The 19,261-nt window shown below is 45.2% G+C and overlaps 1 long non-coding RNA gene across 1 annotated transcript in view; it reads right to left on the reverse strand.

The window, feature by feature from the left end:
- The window catches only part of LOC140692605 (uncharacterized), a 31,386-nt gene extending 12,125 nt beyond the window's left edge, over window positions 1-19,261 (reverse strand). The window contains exons 1-5 of the long non-coding RNA XR_012068166.1: window positions 19,012-19,261; window positions 15,342-15,385; window positions 14,302-14,388; window positions 11,486-11,636; window positions 10,621-10,728 (exon numbers count right to left, since the gene is read on the reverse strand). This is a non-coding gene — a long non-coding RNA (uncharacterized lncRNA). The remainder of the gene's footprint in view (window positions 1-10,620; window positions 10,729-11,485; window positions 11,637-14,301; window positions 14,389-15,341; window positions 15,386-19,011) is intronic.

The following is a 19,261-nucleotide window of genomic DNA, read 5'->3' on the forward strand; positions in this document are numbered from 1 at the left end:
ACAACCCAGCAGGGACAGTCCAAGCCTGCTCCTGCAGGAGTTATAGAGCAGGGTGAAATTGCAAAACCTTGCAGGGACACCCTGAATCTGCTGCTGCAGGAGAAAAATGATGGGGTCTCATTCCACAAGCATTACAAGGATACCCTGAGCCTGGTCTTGCATGAGATCCTGAGCTGGCCCCTTCAGGAGACCCAGGACTGTGTCCCATTCTAACAACCCTGATGGGGAACCCGAGCCTGCACCTGCAAAACACACAGGACCGTGTCACATCCCACCAGCTTTGCAGACTGTAAGACTAGCCCTACAGGAGACCTAGAACCAGGTTACATTACCAGTCCTGCAGGGAGACCCTGAGCCTGATTTTGTAGCTCCCCCTGCACCTACACACATACTTCTATGAGACCCAGAGCCAATTCAGGCATCACCACCCCTACGGGCTGAGATGTCTCTGCAACCACCAACACTGTCATCTAATTCTAAGAATCAACCCACTCTCAGACCCGAACTTTACTTCCCTTCTCCTGGCATCATTTTTGTTTCTTTTTTCTGTCATTTCCTTGTTTTCTTTCATGTCATTTAGAGTACCATCTATTTTTATGTTTTAAGTTTACCATAATAAAATTTAGATGTTTTTCCATTTTAAATTGTGCAATTCAGGAGCATTAAGTGCATTCACAATGCTGTGTAACCATCGTCACTGTCTAGTTTCAGACTGTTTCTTTCCTCAAAATAAAACCCCGTATCCAAAGCACACATTCTCTTTTCTCCCTCCCCCAACCCCTGACAAGCCCTAATCCTCTTTCTCTCTGTGTGTCTTTCCCTACACTGGATGTTCCCTATCAATGAAATCATACAAAAGATGGCTGTTTGTGTCTGCTCTCATATTTTAACAAGGGATTGGTGTTTTTTTTTTACTTGAAGTAGCATTTTGGTTATTTCAAAGGGAAATCCAGGTGGATTAAATATGAGATATACAAAATGAATATTTTTAGAAACTATGTGCATAATCTCGAGATAGGCACTGCTATTCTATGTGTGAAACCAGAGCCAGGAGGGAGATGCTTAGCTCTTCCTGTGGCAAAACATAACCTAACAAAATAAAAAAAAATAATAATCAAAATCCATGAAAGACAAACCACAACATGGAAATATCATTTTTCATAACCTAAAGTCAGAGAAAGGTTTCACATCCCTGTGGTCCAAAAATATCTTGAAACACTGTGTTCTAAACAGAAACAGAACAAACACATGCAATTCCAACAAGAGGCAATGCAGGTGGCCAGTGTATATTAGAGATGCTCGACCTCTCAAGTGAGAATGCAAGATGTTCACACTTCGGAGACAGCATTGGTCAACATCACACTGGCAGGCCTTTAGCCTGGTGACAACCAGCTCTAGTGACAACATGAGGAGACAGAGGCCACAGTAGATCCCCTGGAGGGAAGAGTGAGCAGACTCTCCTCTCTGGGAGAACAGTATGCAGGATGCATCACAGTTCCACAAGTGCACCACTTTTCGAGCAGTGCTAATGCTTACCGTTGATCATACTAAAATTCTTGCACAATTGTTCAAAGATGTCTTTTCAAGGATGTTCATCACAGTCCTGCTTAAACTACTAGGGAAATGGAAGCAACACTAATGTTCATGGAGAGGGGGTGGGATTCATCAGTTCTGGTTCAGATGGAGGAATGATTGTTGTGCAGCTGGAAAAATGAGTGCTAGGTCTTTACCTGATGTCAAGGAAGCCCTCAGTTTGGATGCCTGTTAATCCATCATCTACATCCAAGATGCCATCTCTATGACCACATAGGTGTCAAATCATCATAGATGTAAATGAATCTTGTGGTGTGTGAGAGACAGAGGCAGAGAGAATGAGAGAGATAGAGACTGAGAGATGTTCACCAAACCATTAATGACGGTCACTTCTGGGAGTGGGATTTGCAAATCTCTGCACTTTTCCTTTAGGCAACATTTCAAGCGTTTATAATGTATCTATATTGCTTTACTAATTCTAAGGTATTAAAAGCATATGTTACTTGAGATTCATTCATATTTCATCTATAGAATAAAGTTTATTATTTTTATTTTAAAATATTTGTTACAAGTACAATCAGCATTTATGAGAGTAAAATGATAAATTCTAAAGAATTAAGAATCAGATAAAGAACAAAACTTTTTGGTGACTCAGACACAGGCCAGCTATTTGGCAGTAAATGGCAGGGTGGGACAGGTTTCTCCAGAAGGTTGTGTATGTTCTGAATCAGCATCCAATAGAGGCAAGGAAAAATTACAAGACATGTACGCTGAAAACTACAACAGCTTGTTAAGAGTAATTAAGAAAGACCTAGCCCTATTTTAAAATTTGAAGGAGCCAAAATGGCAGAGTAGACAGACTCACAGCTTGACCTCTCCCACAAATACGCAAAGAATTACATCTACAAAAACATTGAATTGCACAGAAACCTCCTGAACTCTGGTAGAGTGTCTTTTATTTTGAAATACAGGAAGATTCTCACAAAATATGGTAAGGAATAAAAAGAGAAAAGAAAAATTCAGTGCAGAACTGATCCTGCAGGGAAAGAGTAGCATAGGAAGAAAGGCACACTCACACTGGGACACAACCTCTCTAGCTGGGAGATCAGCTAGGAAAGAAGCAGAGCTTCCAAGGTTTGGAGGAGACAGTGGCAACTGCATGGCAGGCAGAACTGGAGAAAACTGACACAGAGGGTCCCTGTGATGACCAGCCCTAGACATGAGCTAGAAGGGATGAGCCAGAACTGGCTACTGGAGTCAGTGAAGAGCCCAGGCAGAGGGCTGGGTCACACTGCAGACAGGCAGCCTCAGGAAACTAGAGGGCAGTGTGAGCTCTGGCTGTGTGTGTGTGTGTGGAACAGAACAGACTGAAACTCTCATAAAAAAGCACCGATGTTGGTATAATGGGGGAGGAATGAAACACAGCTGTGCCAAAGTCACTTTCTCCACTTGGCTCCATTGTTGGTGTGTTCTCATGAGAAGAGAAATGGGGCTTGGTGATAGGCAACACTTCTGCACAAAGGCAGAGCTGAATGTTGACTCCATACCCTGTGCCATTGCAACTTCACAGGCAGGAATGAGATTTGTTTACAGCCCCAGGCAGAGAGGGTGGATTTGCTGTATCTGGTCACTTTGTGGATCCACACCTCTGAGACTTACAGGCAGTGAGTGGAGTTCTGACTCAAGAAGGGTGGCCAGTGAGGGTATTTACAACAGGGTGGTGTATGGTTCCATATGTGGGTGCGGGATTAGGGTTTGAGCTGAACCTGTAGTGGACCACAAATTCATGTGTGTGACTGCACACTTGCTAAGGCAGGTCCAAGGGACTGACACTGCTGGATCTGCACTGATGTTTCCTGGGGCTCAGAACCTGAGGGGCACCAGAGTAGGTGGCTGACATTCCCATAGCTAAGGCAGGGATAAAGCCAACATCAACAAATAGTACTTTGTAAGTCTGCATAACAAGTGACAGGCAACACCACAGAGAGAACTCCCCAGTGAACATCTTCTGCCTATTCTTCTTCACAACTGAATTGCTCCAACCCTGCCTACTACATATCACAGCTCAGAAACGGGTCTAAAAGAAATACATAGAGCCAGAGAAATATAAGTAAAATAAAGAAGCCGAGGAACCACTTTCAATTAAAAGAACAAGAGAAATCCCCTGAAAGAACAATCAGTAAAATAGACTTTGATAGTCTACTAGACTTCAAAAAGGAAATGATCAACTCACTGAAAGAAATAAAAGAGACTATCAATAGAGACAGAAAACTTTAAAAAGAAAATTTAAACTATAAAGAAGAGCTAGTTAAAAATAGAAAATTCAACTACAGGCAATCAAAAGAAGACTAGATAATGCAGAGGAATGAATAAATGGCTTAGGAGACAAGATAAAAGAAATAACCCAAAAAGAACAGCAGACAGAAAAGTCAATAAAAACCAATTAAAGCAAGATAATATAAAGTGTGCCAGCCTATGCATAATGGTGAGTCCCAGAAGGAGAAGAAAGTGAAAGGGGGATTGAAAAGTTAGTTAAAGAAATCATGACTGAAAACTTTCCAAACCTTAAGAAGGAAAGAATTATCTAACTACAGGAGGCACACAGGGTCCCAAACAAGGAGAAACCAAACAGACCTACACCAAGACATATTATAGTTAAAATGGTTAAAGTAAAATAAAATATTCTAAAGGCAGTGAGAGAAAAACAAAGTGTTTGTTACAAGGGAGTCCCATAAGCATTCAGCAGATTTCACTACCTAAAATCTTCTGGCCAGAAGGGAGTGGCAAGATGTATTCAAAGTCCTGAATAAGAAAAAGGCTGCAAACTAGGATATTCTATCTAGAAAGACTATCCTTTAGAACAGAAAGAGAGAAAGATTTTCATAGACAAGCAAAAACTAAAAGAATTCAGCAGTACTAAATCTATGCGAAAAAACAATTTGAAAGTTCTAATCTAAATAAAAAATAAACAGGAAGCTATAGAAATTAAGAAACCATAATTGGAAATGCGATAAATACAGTGAGTTGCAAGGGAAAACATGAGGATATAAATAAGTCAGTAAGTCAATAAATAAAACAAGAAGGCAAACAAGAAAGAGAGAATAGCAAAATCATGAAAGGTGGAAGAGGAGAGCAAGAGAATATATATTTTTTTCTCTTTTTTTTCTTTTTTCTCTTTGTCTTCTTTCTTTTTAGGATGCACTTGAGCCCACATGACTATCAACTAAAACCAAACAGATGAAGTAAGGGGTTACCATACTTGAATGACAAGATAACCACAAATCAGAAGTATATAATAGAGTCATAAAACCCAAAAAGAAACCAAGCTAATAGAAAAGGAATTTATCAAACCACAAAAATAAAAATAATTAAAAGAAAGAAACTAATTACCAAAATCAACTGGAAAACAAATTTCAAAATAGCAATAAACCCACATCTATAAAATAGCTACTATAAATGTCAATGGACTAAATGTTCCAATCAAAAGAAAAAGAGTGAAGGAGGAGGAAAGATGGTGGAGTAAAAAAGATGCTCAGAGCTCACCCTCTCCCACAAATTCACCAAGAGTGACATCAACAGACACACCCACCACCCAGAACACCTGCTGAACTTTGACAGAATATTGGCTTCTTCAAAAGATAAAATTTTCCACAAATCTGGTGGGAGAACAGGAGAAAAGGAGAAAAAGGAAAATAGTTCTGGACCATTCCAATGGGGAGGGAGCTGCAAAGGAGGAATAGCATTAATACACTGGGTCTCTCCAACTCCAATGGCCAGTTCAGCAGGATGGAGATGGAACCTCAGAGGCTCAGATCTGTATAGAATAGACTTTGACTGACAGAACTAAGTTAATGGGGCACAAAGGGTCCCAACGATCCCCAGCCCTAGATGCGAACCAGCAGGTGTGGGATGGGACAGCCTGCCTGAGTTGAGCAGAGGACTCGGGCTGACTCTACAGAGGAAACCTTGGGGGACTGCAATGTTCTGTGTGCCATGGCTGGGAGAGTATACAGAACAGCCTGGGTCCCCCATAAAATAAAAAAAAAAGGCAGAAAACACTGCTGGTGTGCCCTGGGGGGAAGGGTAGCCATAGCCTTTGTGTCCGCAGACCCACAGTGCCATTATTGGAGACTTCTTGGGAGAAGAGAGTCAAGGCTCAGCCATAGCCACTATATTTTCTGGTGCATGGTTCCCAGATAGAGGAGGGGTCAAAACCCAAATCCCTACCTAGGGGCTCCACAACCTCATAGGTGGGAATGAGATTTGTTTACAGTCCCAAGAAGAAGGGACCATTACACACCGATGCCTCTCTGAGTTGGCTCTTCTAAGACAAATGCACAAGAAGCAGTGTTCTGGAACAGAGCAGGGGTGAGGGCTAGTGCAGCTGTTTCCTCTGAGTCCACCTACAAAGCATGGACCTAATGCGGCAGGGGAGCTACCTGCCAACTACCTTGCACAAGTGTGGTCCTGGGACCAGGCATCTGGTGGGGGGTGCAGACCACCCATTTACAGATGCTGGGACACAGACCAGGGGCACGACTAGACGGCCTCTGGAACCAGCAAGTGGAGTTTTCACAGCAGGATATGGGCAGGAGTGTGACAACCACAGGAAAAAAAGGAGCTCCTGCTCAATAGCCAGGGCAGATTCAGGCCACCAGAACACCAGCCACACCACCAACAAAGGGGATAACAGGCAAAAGGCGTGGAAGGAAGACTTGGCAACCACCCATAGTTAAAAATAACCTTATGACAAAATTATTAAGAGTGTATATTCTTGCAGAAAGGCCAAGATAGTGGAGTAGAAGGATGCTTGTATCTTATCCTCTCCAATAAATTCACCAAGACTGACATTCACAGACACACCCATCCACTCAGGACATCTGCTGAACTTTGATAAAACATTGCCATCTTCAAAAGACAAAATGTGCCACCAATCTGGTAGGAGAAAAGGAAAAAAGAAGGAAGAAAATGCAAAATGGCTTGGGTTGGTCCTTTGAAGAGGGAGCAGCAAAGGAGGGATAGTGCTGGTTGACTGGGTCTCCCTCTTTCCAATGGAGAGGTCAGCAGGATGGACAGGGAACCTCTGAGGCCCAGATGTGTACAGAACCACCCTTGACTGACAGAATTAAGTTAAATGGGCACAAAGTGTGACAACAACCCCCAAACCTAGAAGTGAATCAGGGATGGGAAGGGACAGGCTGCTGGATCCAGGCAGACTCTGGATGACTGTACATAGGTAACCCTGGGGGACTGCAGTGTGCTGTGGACATCTGCTTGGATTGTATACAGGTCAGAACAGCCTGGGCCTCCCATAAAATAAGAAAAAAAATAAAGCAAAGCAATATTGCTGGCTTGCCTGGGGGAAGGGGTGTTTCGTCCTTTGTTTCTGCTGACTCATGGCAACATAACTGGTGATTTCTCAGAATAAGAGAGATGAGGCTCAGCCACAGCCATCATACCCACCCAGGCAGACATGGGGTTGAAACCTGAATATGTACCTGGCAGTTCTGCAACCTCATAGGTGAGACTGAGACTTGTTTACATCCCCAGACATATAGGAAGTTTCTGTCCTGGTGCCTCTACGAACTCACACCTCTAAGACAAATGAACAAGGAGCAAAGTTCTGGCAAAGAGCAGGGACTAGGGCTGGTGTGGCCATTTGCCTCAAGCCCACCCACAGAGTGTGGAACAGATGTGGAGTGGGGAGTTGCACTGAATATGGGAGCAACCAACCCAACTATTGTGGAGGACTGCTGCACCTGGACACGGCATTGGGAAGGGGCACAACCTGCCCACCTACCATGCAGGAGTGCAGCACCAAGATGCAGCACTGGGAGGAGATGTGACATGTCTACCTACAGGCACTGGGAGCAGCACAGACCAAGGGTGTGACCAGAGGGTCTCTGGAAACAACGAGCTGAGTTCATGAAGCAAGGCAAGGGCAGGAGCTGTGACAACCACAAAACAAAGAGGAGTCCCCATTCAATAGCCAGGGTAGGCTCTGGTTAACAGGTTAATGGCCACATCATTAACCAAAGGGATAACAGACAAAAGGCACAGAAGTAAGACTTGGTAACCACACATATTTAAGAAGGACCTCTTGATAAAATTACTAAGGGCACACAATCTCCACGGGAACATACTCTTTTCTTTTTCTGTTCCATTTTCTTTTACTTTTTAAATGTTACTTCTTAAATAATTTTTATATTTCTATTTTTAATCCCTTTTAAAATTTTCTTTTAAAATACTTTTATTATTATCTTTCAATTGGTCTAATTTCATTTTTATCCTTGTTTTTTTTCTTCTGTTGTGATTATACTCTGTTGTCAAATATTTTTTCTTCCTTTAATATTTTAAAAATTCATCCCAACTCAATTGTTATCTTGTTTCAATATGTTCTTCTGTTATTGATTATACTGCTTTTAAAACTAATTTCTTTGTGCTTAGTTTTATTTCTGCATCCATTTTATATAAATAAGTAAACTCTTAAAAGACCACAGTAGATAATTGATACTCCATAAGCCATAGTGCCAGAGAGATATAAGCAAGATAAAAAAGCAGAGCAACCTGTCTCAATTAAAAGAACAAGATAAACCCCCTGAAAGAACAATCAATGAAATAGACATTGATAGTCTACTAGATGATTTCAAAAAAGGAGTGATCAAAGTACTGAAGAAACTAAAAGAGATTGTGTATAGAGACAGAGAATATGTCAAATAACGAAATTGAAACTCTAAAGAGGAGCCAGTGAAAATTGGAAAACTCATTTGCTGAGATGAGAGTTGAGGTAAAGGATGTAAAATGTAGGCTGGATAATTGAGAGGAATGAATATGTGACTTAGAAGACAGGACAACAAAACAGCTGAGAGACAACAAATAAAAACCAATGAAAGCAATATAAGGGACCTATGGAATAACATAAAGCATGCCAACCTACTCATAATGGGGGTCTCAGAAGGAGAAGAAAGAACAAAGGAGATTGAAAAGATATTTGAAGGAATCATGACTGAAAACTTCCCAAACCTAAAGAAGGAATCAGATATCCAAGTACAGGAAACACAAAGTGTCCCAAACAAGGAGGACCCAAACAGACCCACACCAAGACATATTACAATCAGGATGACCAGGGTTGAGAATGGGAAATGATTCTAAAGGCAGCAAGAGAAAAACAAAGAATGAGATACAAGGGAACCCCCATAAGACTTTCAGCTGATTTCTCTACAAAAACAGTAAAGGCCAGAAGGGAGAAGCAAGGTATATTCAAAGTCCTGAATGAAAAAATGATGCAGCCTAGGATACTTTATCCAGCAAGGGTATCCTTTAGAATAGAAGGAGAGATAAAGAACTTCACAGACAAGCAAAAACTAAAAGAAGTTAGCAACACTAAACCTATGCTAAAGGAAATATTGAAAGACCTACTCTAAATAGAAAAGAAGCAGGATGCTACAAAAAGGAGAAAACCATAATTGGAAAGGTGATTGCTACAATGAATTACAACAGAATAAACATGAAATCATAAAAGAGGGCATCTAAATCATTAAGGGTGGGAGAGGCGAGCAAGAAAATATACAGGTTTCTCTCTCTCTCTCTTTCTCTCTGTCTCTCTCTCTTTTTTGTTCTTGGTAGGATGGGTTTGAGCTTATATTACTATCTGTTTAAAACAAACAGATATAGTAATGGGTTAATATATGTACAAAGTAGGTTAACCACAAGCCAAAAAGTTACAATAGAGTCACAAAACTAAAAAGACACCAAGATAATAAAAAGGAAAATTATCAAACCACAAAAAGAAAAAGTAAGGAACAAAGAGGAAATACAAAATGAACTGCAAAACAAAGTTCAAAGTGTAATAAACACATTTCTATCAATAATTAATATAAATGTCAGTGGACTAAATGCTTTAATCAAAGGACATAGAGTGCAGAGTGGATAATAAAGCAAGTATCTACAATACGCTGTATAGAAGAAACTCACGTTAGGGAGAAGGACACACATAGATTGAAAGTGAGAGGATTGAAAAAGATATTCCACACAAATGGAAATGACCAGAAAGCAGGAATATCAACAGTGATTTCAAATAAAATAGACTTTAAAACAAAGATTATAAAGAAAGATTAAGAAGGATATTTTATAATGATTACAGGAGTCATAGATGAAGATATTTCACTCATTAACATATATGAACACAACATAGGAGCACCTAAATACATAACAGATAACAAGAAAATACTAACAGATAAAAAGGGAAAATTTGATCGGAACACAATCACAGTAGAAGACTTTAACAATCCATTAACATCACTGGACAGATATTCCATACATAAAATTAATAAGACAACATAGAAATTAAATGATACAATAGAACAATTTGTCTTGGGTAATATTTTCAGAACATTATATTTCCCTAAAATAGAACATACATTCTTCTCAAGTGCACATACCACATTTTCTAGGATAGATCATATACTTTGTCACAAAAGAAGTATTAACAATTTGAAGAAGATAGAAAATATTTGAAGCAACTTTTTCTGACCACAATACCATGAAACTAGAAATGAACTACAGAAAAATAAAGGAGAAATAAATGACAGTATGGAGGTTAAACAACATACTACTTTAAAAAAAAATGGGTGGATGATGAAATCAAAGAAGAAATAAAAAACACATTCAGACAAATGATGATGAAAACACAACCATACAGAACCTATGGGATCCAGAAAAGGCAGTGCTTAGAGGGAAGTTTATAGCGAGAGAATCAGGTCTACCTCAAAAACGAGGAACAACTGCAATAAACAATCAAACTTACCACCTAAAAGAATTAGAAAAAGAAGAGCAAAAATAACAAAAGTAAGCAGAAGGAAGGAAATAATAAAGATCAGGGAGGAAATAAATAAAATAGAGATATAAGAAACATTTGAAAAAATCAAGCCAAGAGATGGTTTCTTGAAAGAGTAAACACAATTGACAAAATTATGTTCTATGCTGGAAATTGACACAACAATGCAAACTGACTATAACTCAATAAAATAAAAATTAAAAAAATAAATATATTAACAAAAGAAAAAAGAAAAGGTAGTTTCTACTCACCAGACTGGAGGAGGGGACTGCAACCCATGCGGGGTCACACCCCATGGGAAAGCCTGGGGTCAGGATCGGAGGAGCAGGGTGCTGTGGACATGATCTGTCACAGGGTTTCTGCAGGAGGGGAGTGTGAGGCATGTGAGCAGGCTGAGGACTGGCCATTTGAGTAAGTTCATGGGCTCTGTGGTGGAGGGGCTCCCCCAAGTTTCTGGACTTGACTCTGGGTGAGTTGGGCAGGTGGACAGTGGCTCAGTGTGAGTCCAAGTCCAGTGGAGGAGGTAGTGAGTTAGATCTAGAAGGACTCCTTCTGGGGTGGGAGGGCCCACAAGGGAGGCAGGAGGCCAAGTCCAGGTGACTGAGAACAGGGTGTGTCCTGCACAGGGCTGCAGGGCAGATGAAAGCATCCAGTCTACAGAAGGTGGAAACACGGTCCATACAAGGGCTCAGCTCAGATGTCACCTCCTCAGAGGAGCCTTCTCTGCCTGCACAGTCTACAGGGACAGCCTCCTCCAAGCACATCTCCCCAGCAGACACCTGCTCCATTTCCTGCATAGCATTCAGGACACGGGCCCCTGCTCCGTACCCAGCCATGGTTCCGCTGCCCTGAGGAAAAGCCCTCACAGGAGCCATAAAGCCCTACACGACCTGGGCCCCACCTCTCTGTCTCCTCTGGCACCACTGTCTCCACCTGGCCCTCTTCTCCTCCACTCCTGCACTCCTGACTTCCCCCAGCCTTATGTGCTCTCCAGAGCACAGGTCCCTCCTAACATGCTGTGTGTGCTCACTGTGTCTAATCCACTGCATGCCTCCCACCCAGGTCAGTAACCAGCACACAGTAGGGCTCAGTAAGTAGAGTATGAATGACTCTTACCATGACTGCTGGGAAGGCTTTTGTCTGTGGCCTACAGTGATCACACACCCGTCACACAATCTCTGAGGTCCTACTGTGTTGGGTGGGTTCCAGATACCGGGCACAGCAGGTAGTGAAGCAGTCAGGTCTCCATCCACATGCAGCAGACAGCCTGGTGGGGGACACAGAGAAAATTAAGTAAAATATATACAATGTCCGGAGGTGATATGTTCCATGGAGAAAAATAAGGTCAGGGAGGACATTTGAGCAGATTCCTGGAGGTGTTTAAGAAGCAGGGGGAGAGAGAGCCTGGCTGAAAGAGCAGCCATCCCAAAGGCCCTAAGGGCAAAGTGGGATGTATGTGGAGGGTCTTAGTTATCCGTGTGAGTTCTTAGTCCTGCCTTGAGTATGTATGTTGCTTTCATTTGTAAACCTTGATTTCACCTTTATAGCAAATTAACCTGCATCATCAGTCTGCATAATTTAGTCAACTCTGTTTCAGGTGTTGTGGGCACAATGGCAGGCTAATTACTTGGGTTGGTAAAGAATTACCAGCGTCTGAGAAGGGTTTAGGAAAGTTCAATAGGGACACTGCTATAGGCAACATCAGGCCACACAGGCAAGAGGTGCCTACACGAGAGCCAATGTTGAGTGTGTGGGGTCTGTTATTGGGGGGGGGTGCTGTGCACACAAGGAGGAGGGGGCTGCATGATCAATTCATGCACAGGTACCTTGTTGGTTGTGAGATCTGTCAGGGGCTTCTCTGAACAAAAGGCTTTACCAATTTAATAAGGGAAGGATGTGAGTTCTCTCTTCCTGGGGCAATGAGGTTTCATAGGGTAAACACACAGCAAGAGAAGATGTTTTATAGCTTGTGGAAATGCAGGTGTGCAAAGGGTCCTGCAGTGGGGAGTGGGAGGTAAGGGGCCACTGGGCTCTAGGCACACAGAGAGCCCATGGGTGAGGGTGTATGACTCTGAAGAGTGCCTGCTGGCTTCACACCAGGGACTTTATGTGGAAAGAGGAGAATCTAGGTTATCGGCACGTGTCTACTCAGTGACCTCCCTAAGCCTAACTCTGTCAGGCACCAGGTGGCTATGAAATGAACATGAAGGTCCCCACCCTGAGGACCCCAATGAATGAACATCTTGATATCCTCAAGCCCCTTCCCCTGCACCACCGCCCCACCACATCTGGGTCTCAGGCTTTGACCCTGACATCAGTGGCATCTTCGTTCCCTACATCCAGCTCCTCTGGACATCTCTGTGATGAGCTGTTCCATGTCAGCAAGCCCCAAACTGAGCTCTGCCTTTACCCCATGTTTGCTTCCTTCCTGTGAAGCCCCTCGTGAAGGAGCCACCACTAGCAGGATCCTACAGCTCTGAGGCTCTGCCTTCCGCATCCCTCCGATGTCTCCCAGCCCATGATCCCCTATGGAGGTCCCTATTATCCTCTCCCTCCCACTTCATTCTTGGGATGCACACCAAATCCCTCTTCACAATCTCCCACAAGACAGGTCCAGGTCCACTTGGGGACACTGAGGTGACACAGGCGGATGTTGCTGGGAATGAAGAGCAGGATACTTTAGCAGAGGAGAGGAAAGGGCTCTAAATCCACCAGAACACACGCTAAAGTGGTGGCAAGACACCCATAAAGGGTGAGGCAGGCATCACACTGCAGCCCCGCCCTCTGCTCCCCCAGGGTGCCCTGTGTTTCCTGCTTTGGCCTAGGGGACTCCCCCCTCACTCTCTGTTAGAGGGGTGCCCATCCATTCATTCACACCCTCATTAACCATGTACATGGGTCCTGCTCAATGCCAGGCCTCAGCTAGATGACAGCTCATCCTTGGGGACACAGCTCAGATCTTACCTCCTCCATGAAGCAGTTCTGGATTCCCACCCCCCCTGAAGCTCCTCTGGCCTCAATTGAGACCACTAGGGCTGTGACCACACTCTGATTACATCCCAAGTCTGTGATCTCTGTGAAAGCCCTGGGCCCAATGTAGAAAGAGACTCAGAAAAATGGGGCCAAAACGGGCTAAGAAAAATGTTACTAGTTCTCTATTACAGAGAAGGCCACTGAGCAGAGAGAGGGCAGTGTCCAACCAAAGCCACAGAGGAGGGTCTCAGTGAGCCCTCCCATGGCCCTGTTACTAGTTCTCTGTTACAGATGAGGACACTGAGCCACAGAGAGGGAGCAGAGCCCTGCTATAGACTTGGCCCCACGACCTGTGTCCTTTATGACTAGCTCCATGCTGCCAGCAGGGGTGTGGGCCTGGAATGGACGTTGAAAGCAGCCTGACCCCCAGGCCCCCTTCATACACAAAGTCAGTCTCAGGAACACCCCTCAAGACCTACCCTATACCCCTGGGATTGGGACCTGATTGCTGTTCCTGGAAGCTGTCTGGGTTTCCCTGTGAATTGCCCCAGGAGGTGCTTGGGACAGCCACAGGGCCCCTGAGGCTTCCTGTCCCCAGCTGAGCAGCTCTGGTCCCCTTGACTGTCCCTGGCCCAGGCCTGATTACACAACGTTTTGGCCGGGTAGCCAGCTGTGGAGATGAGGAAATGGGGGCAACATGCAGATACACGCAGAGGTTCAGGTATTCACTCAACAATCACTGATTCAGGCTTTGCAGTGTGGCTGGCCTGGGCCCAGGCCTGGGTGTCCAGTAGTGAATACAGTCAACCCCTTGAGCCTTCTGGGAAAGCAGTCCTCAGAGAAACGGGCCCTCAGTGCAACCACCCTGCTCCCCATGAACAATCACACTGAGATGAGGCTGCGGCCATGGGTCCCAGTGGAGGATGAAGGGAGGAGGAAAACCCAGAATGGGCACTTACCATGAGCCTGGACACTGGAACCAGATGACCTGGGCTCTGTAATCTGGGGTGGTCACCTCAGCTGTTCTCTCTGCGCCTCAGTTACTTCTGCAGAAATGGGTGATAATGCCTGTCCCTGCCCCACAGATTTTCATGAGGAGTCAGTAAGCTTCTCTAAGGTGTGTAGGACAGTGCCTGGCTATGGGTCAGGATCCTGCTCACCTCACAAGAGTCTGTCCCACTTTAAAGATGATAAAGTCAAATCTAAGGGGGTTATGAGACCAGCCTGGGCTAGCCCCCTTCTCATGGTCTGCTGTCCATGTCTCCTGCTTTTACATCATACCTCTGCCCCCATATCCACCCAGCAAAGTAGGTGCTGAGAATCTGAGCAAATCAGAGTATGAATGGAGGCACACCCTCTCCCCATCTTGGGCACCTGGTGTGGTGGGCAGGTTGGGGATATCGGGCTCCTCCAGACTGTCCAGGAGGCCCAGCATGTCGGTCACCTCATTTCCACTCAACACGGAGTAGGTGTGTGGCCAAGGGCCAGAGGGCGCTGGAGTAACCCAGGGTGGGTGGATGCTAGGTAGGTGTGGGAGGCACAGAGTGGCCCCTGGAAGACAGTGTCCAGGCAGCCAAGGTGCAATGAATGAGGGTCCCCAAAAGGGGCAGAGGACAGAGTCCAGCCTGGACACCACCCCCTGCTGGACCCTGATCTGGGGTGAGAATTGGGACAAGCCAGTGCCCCTCTGGGACTCTACATCCAGCAAAGAGGTGAGGAAAAGTTAAGGAGACCGTGCTCCCTGTGTGAGGGCGCTGCTTCCAGGATCCTGGAGGTTCCATAGACCCTTGTGAAGTGGCTGCTGTTTGCAGCCCCATGTGGGCAGAAGAACTGAGGCAGGGAGGACAGAGTGACTCAGGACAGAGCTAGGATTCATCCAGGAGTGTGTGCTGAGCCTCTTGCTAAGAGCAGCCTCTGGGCATCATGGACTCAGGAAGTGTCTTGTCGTCCCTCTTAAGGCTCCTGGCATGTTAGGCAGGAAAGGTCCCAGTGCCCATACCTGGGCCTCTCTGGGTGATTCTGACATGTGGGATCATGATGGTCCTGAGAAAGGAGAGAGAATGTGGGCTGGGCGTCAGGTCTGCATCAGACCCTAATGATGCCCCTAATGTTGTGTGACTTGGAAACTCCCTGACCTCTCTGTGCCTGGCTTTCCAGCCCTGACTGCTGTGATTGGCACACAGTAGGACCTCAATCAGAGGAAAAAGCCAGCCCTTCCCCAGGAACCTCTCCTCTTACATTCCCAAAGCTAAGCCCATGTTCCACACATCACCAGAGCTGAAACTTGACAAACAGGGCAAGTGAAATCCAGCAACTCCTCCCTCCTGCCTGAGGCCCTTCCCTCCTCAGTGACAGTGGCTCTGAGCAGGTCTCTGCATCCCAGAAGTCTGAACTGAGCCTTGTGACCTGGAGGAGTCCCTGTTCCACACAACTTTGTTTCCAGGTCCTTCCAACAAGACACAAGATCACCTGGTCAGTGTCTTAGCTACAAGGTCCTCCCTTTGCAAATTGCCCCATCACACCCGGGCTAGATGATGTGAGTTCCAGAGCACATGACCATCCAAATGATGACTTCAGGGAAACATCCCTGCCCACACTGCACTCTTCAGAGCCCACCTTCTAAACTAAGGGGTAGTGACCCACGGTTGTGCACACTTTTATCAGAACACAGCCCTCACCCACCCACCATTGGAAACACGTGAGAAGCAGAGATTCCCAAGTGCCTGGACCCCTGTCATCCAGAAAGCAGAGGGTAGGATAACAGACAGAAGGGGAGAAAGTACTTTCAGACTATATATCTGATAAGGGGTTAACACCCAAAACATATAAAAAACTCTTACAATTCAACAGCAAAAACAAGCAATCTGATTTAAAAAGTGGGCAGAGGAACTGAATAGACATTTTTCCAAAGAAGGCACACAGATGTCTATCAGGTACATGAAAAGGTGCTCAACATCACTCACCATCAGGGAAATGCAAATCAAAACCACAATGAGATACCCCCTCTCACCTGTCAGGGTGGGTGTCATCAAAATACAAGAGATAACAAGTGATGGTGGTGGTGTGAAGTAAAGGGAAACTTGTGCAATGTTGGTGGGAATGTAAATTGGTGCTATCACTCGGGAAAAGAGTAAGAAGGCTCCCCCAAAATTTAAAATTAGAACTTCCATATGATCCAGCAAGTCCACTGCAGGAAATATATCCAAAGGAAATGAAATCACTATGTCAATGAGACAACTGCACCCTCATGTTCACTGTATCATTATTTACAATAACCAAGATATGTAAACAACCTAAGTGTCCATCAGCAGATGAATGGGTACAGAAAACGTGATGCATATATATGTATATAAAATGGAATCTTATTCAGACATTAAAAAAGTGAAATACTGCCATTTGTGACAACTTGGGTGGACCTTCAGGGTATTATGCTAAGTGAAATAAATAAGACAGAAAGACAAATACCTATGATCTCATTTATATGTGGAATCTACAAAATAAACCGAAACACATAGAAACAGAGATCAGGTTGGTGGTTGCCAGAGGTGAGTCAGGGGGTGATTGAAATTCGGGAAGATAATCAAAATGTACAAACTTCCAGTTAGAAGATAAACAAGTCCTGGGGACATAATGTACTGCAAGGTGACTGTAGTTAACAGCACTGCGTTGTGCATTTGTTAGTTAAGAGAGTACTTCTTAAAATTTCTCATCACAAGGAAAATAGTGTGTCACTATGGGTGATGACAGACGTCAAGTAAAGTTAATGAACTGATCATTTCACAATATGCACATGTAACAAGTCATTATGCTGCACACCTAAAGCCAACAAAGTTATGTGAAAATTGTATCTCAGGAATACTTATGTCAGGAAGCGGGGGTGCGAGCCTGGACTACCTACTGCAGGAGCTGCCTTTGCCCTCCAACAGCAGAGGGTGGTAGTTGTGACAGAGACTGTAGGTCCCTCAAAGCCTAGAATGTTTACTGTCTGGACCTTCACAGGGAACGAGTGCAGACCCTGCCCTGGAAGACAGTGGTCATGGCAGCAACAAAGGCCTGCCTGTATGCAGGCTCAGCCAAGACAGCTCCTGTGCTCTGCTGTCACCGCATTTACTTCCCTCCACACCCTCAGAGGGAGAGGCTTCAAAGTTCTCATTTTACACGTGAGAAAACTGAGGCTGATTTGCTCTGAATTATTGACAAAGTGGTGGGGGAAGCTTTGAATTCCAGTGTTCTGATTTCAAAGCCACATCTCAGTCCTGATTTTTAGAAGTTGGAGGTCCAGGCACTGGGGATCCTCCACCTTCCTCACTTGTAGTCGTACTCCAGGGCTGCCACTCCCAAGGCGTCTGGGTGAACACATTTAATCCGCTTACTCTGCACCAGCTGAGCCCTTGGCTGCCAGTCTGTGGTCACTGCCTGAAACCAGCTGAGGTTTTACAAGTGAACCATCACCCCCTGCCAGCCCACCTGCCCTGCCATGTGGAGAAGACCCCTCCTAGCCTGGACATTCTAAACCCTTAGCTCGCACATTTGCACAACTGCATCAAAAGAACCCTACTCCCTGTGTGGAGATATCGACAAGGGGAAGGGAGGGGAGTTTGGGGTGGCCGCTTACTGTGAAGGTGACACATGACAGGGACATGTTCATGTCCATAATGGCACTCAATTTGAAGCTGAGAACATGGTCACAGCGAGGGGTAAAAGCTGAGAGGCTACAAGGCTGCCTAGAAAGGGGCTTGACTATTGAATTGTAAATGTGTAATTTAATTTAAAAATTAGCCCCCTGGGTGATAAGAATTTGCCCCTAAGGCCAGAATTGGCCACCTGACCCCTGGGAACCCCTCAATTCCAGGATGTAATCATCTGAGCATGGAGGGGGCTTCAATTGGAGTGCTGTCCTCTCAGTCATGGTGCACCTGCCCACGTGTGCACCCATGATCTGCAGTGCTCACACATCAAGGAGGTCCAGGTCATAAGGAAGGGATGACAGACTGTGAGGTCACACGTGTGCCCCTGCAGGGGTGAATGTTGTATAGAGAAGAGCCCCCCACTCTCACCTCCAGGAGGGGTGATGGAGGGAACAGGACTCCTGAGCCCCGAGGCTTAGCAAGCATCCTGGCTGAGGGTGGGGAGGCTGTCCACTCCGAAGTCATAGGTCAGATGGTAGATTGGGGTCCCACCCCCACATCTCACCAGTGAGAACGTCTAGTCTGTTTTCTCTGTAAACTGGAACCCAGTCACCCTCACCCTCAGAACTGGGGGCAGCCTGTGTAAATTACTACACAAAGCCCTGGGCTGTTTCAGGTGCCCGGGGGTGTCCAGCCCCCACTAGGCCTGGCAGGTGGGAGAGGAGAGTTGTGGGTTAGCAGGTGTGACAGCAGAGCTGAGACTTGGCTGAGTGCATGCACTCTAATATCCAGGAACTGGGAGCTACCAGTAGCAAATCTGTTCACTGAGGCCATGTGTACTCTCCCTTGTCATTTACAATCCCCTGTTTGAACAGAGGCCTCTGGAGTCTATTTGCCACATTGTTGCCTGTCACCTCACTGTTGCAGTTCCAGGGTCTCCATTTAGCCAGCTTGAAGGAATAGTCAAACTTTTTCTTAAAACCAGTGACAGAAAACCAAAGTGGCTTTAAGAAGCAAACAGGGCAGGAGAGAATGACTTACCTAACTGAGACGTCCACAGGGAGATAGCTTCAGGCAGGTCTGTACCTGGTGCTCAGTGACATCAACAAAAGTCATCCTTCCCCACATCTGGGCTCTGCCACTGGTGTCATCTTCACATGGCTCTGCCTTTATAAAGCAAGATAGTCACCAACTGCCACAGGCTGACATCACCACCCCTCAACTCCCAACTGAAATAGAACTTCTCTGCTCCCAGGATTCCAGCAACTAGGCCTGACCTCCGTGGAGCCTG

The sequence above is a fragment of the Vicugna pacos genome, unplaced genomic scaffold (assembly GCF_048564905.1).
Source record: "Vicugna pacos unplaced genomic scaffold, VicPac4 scaffold_14, whole genome shotgun sequence".
NCBI classification, from domain to species: domain Eukaryota; kingdom Metazoa; phylum Chordata; class Mammalia; order Artiodactyla; family Camelidae; genus Vicugna; species Vicugna pacos.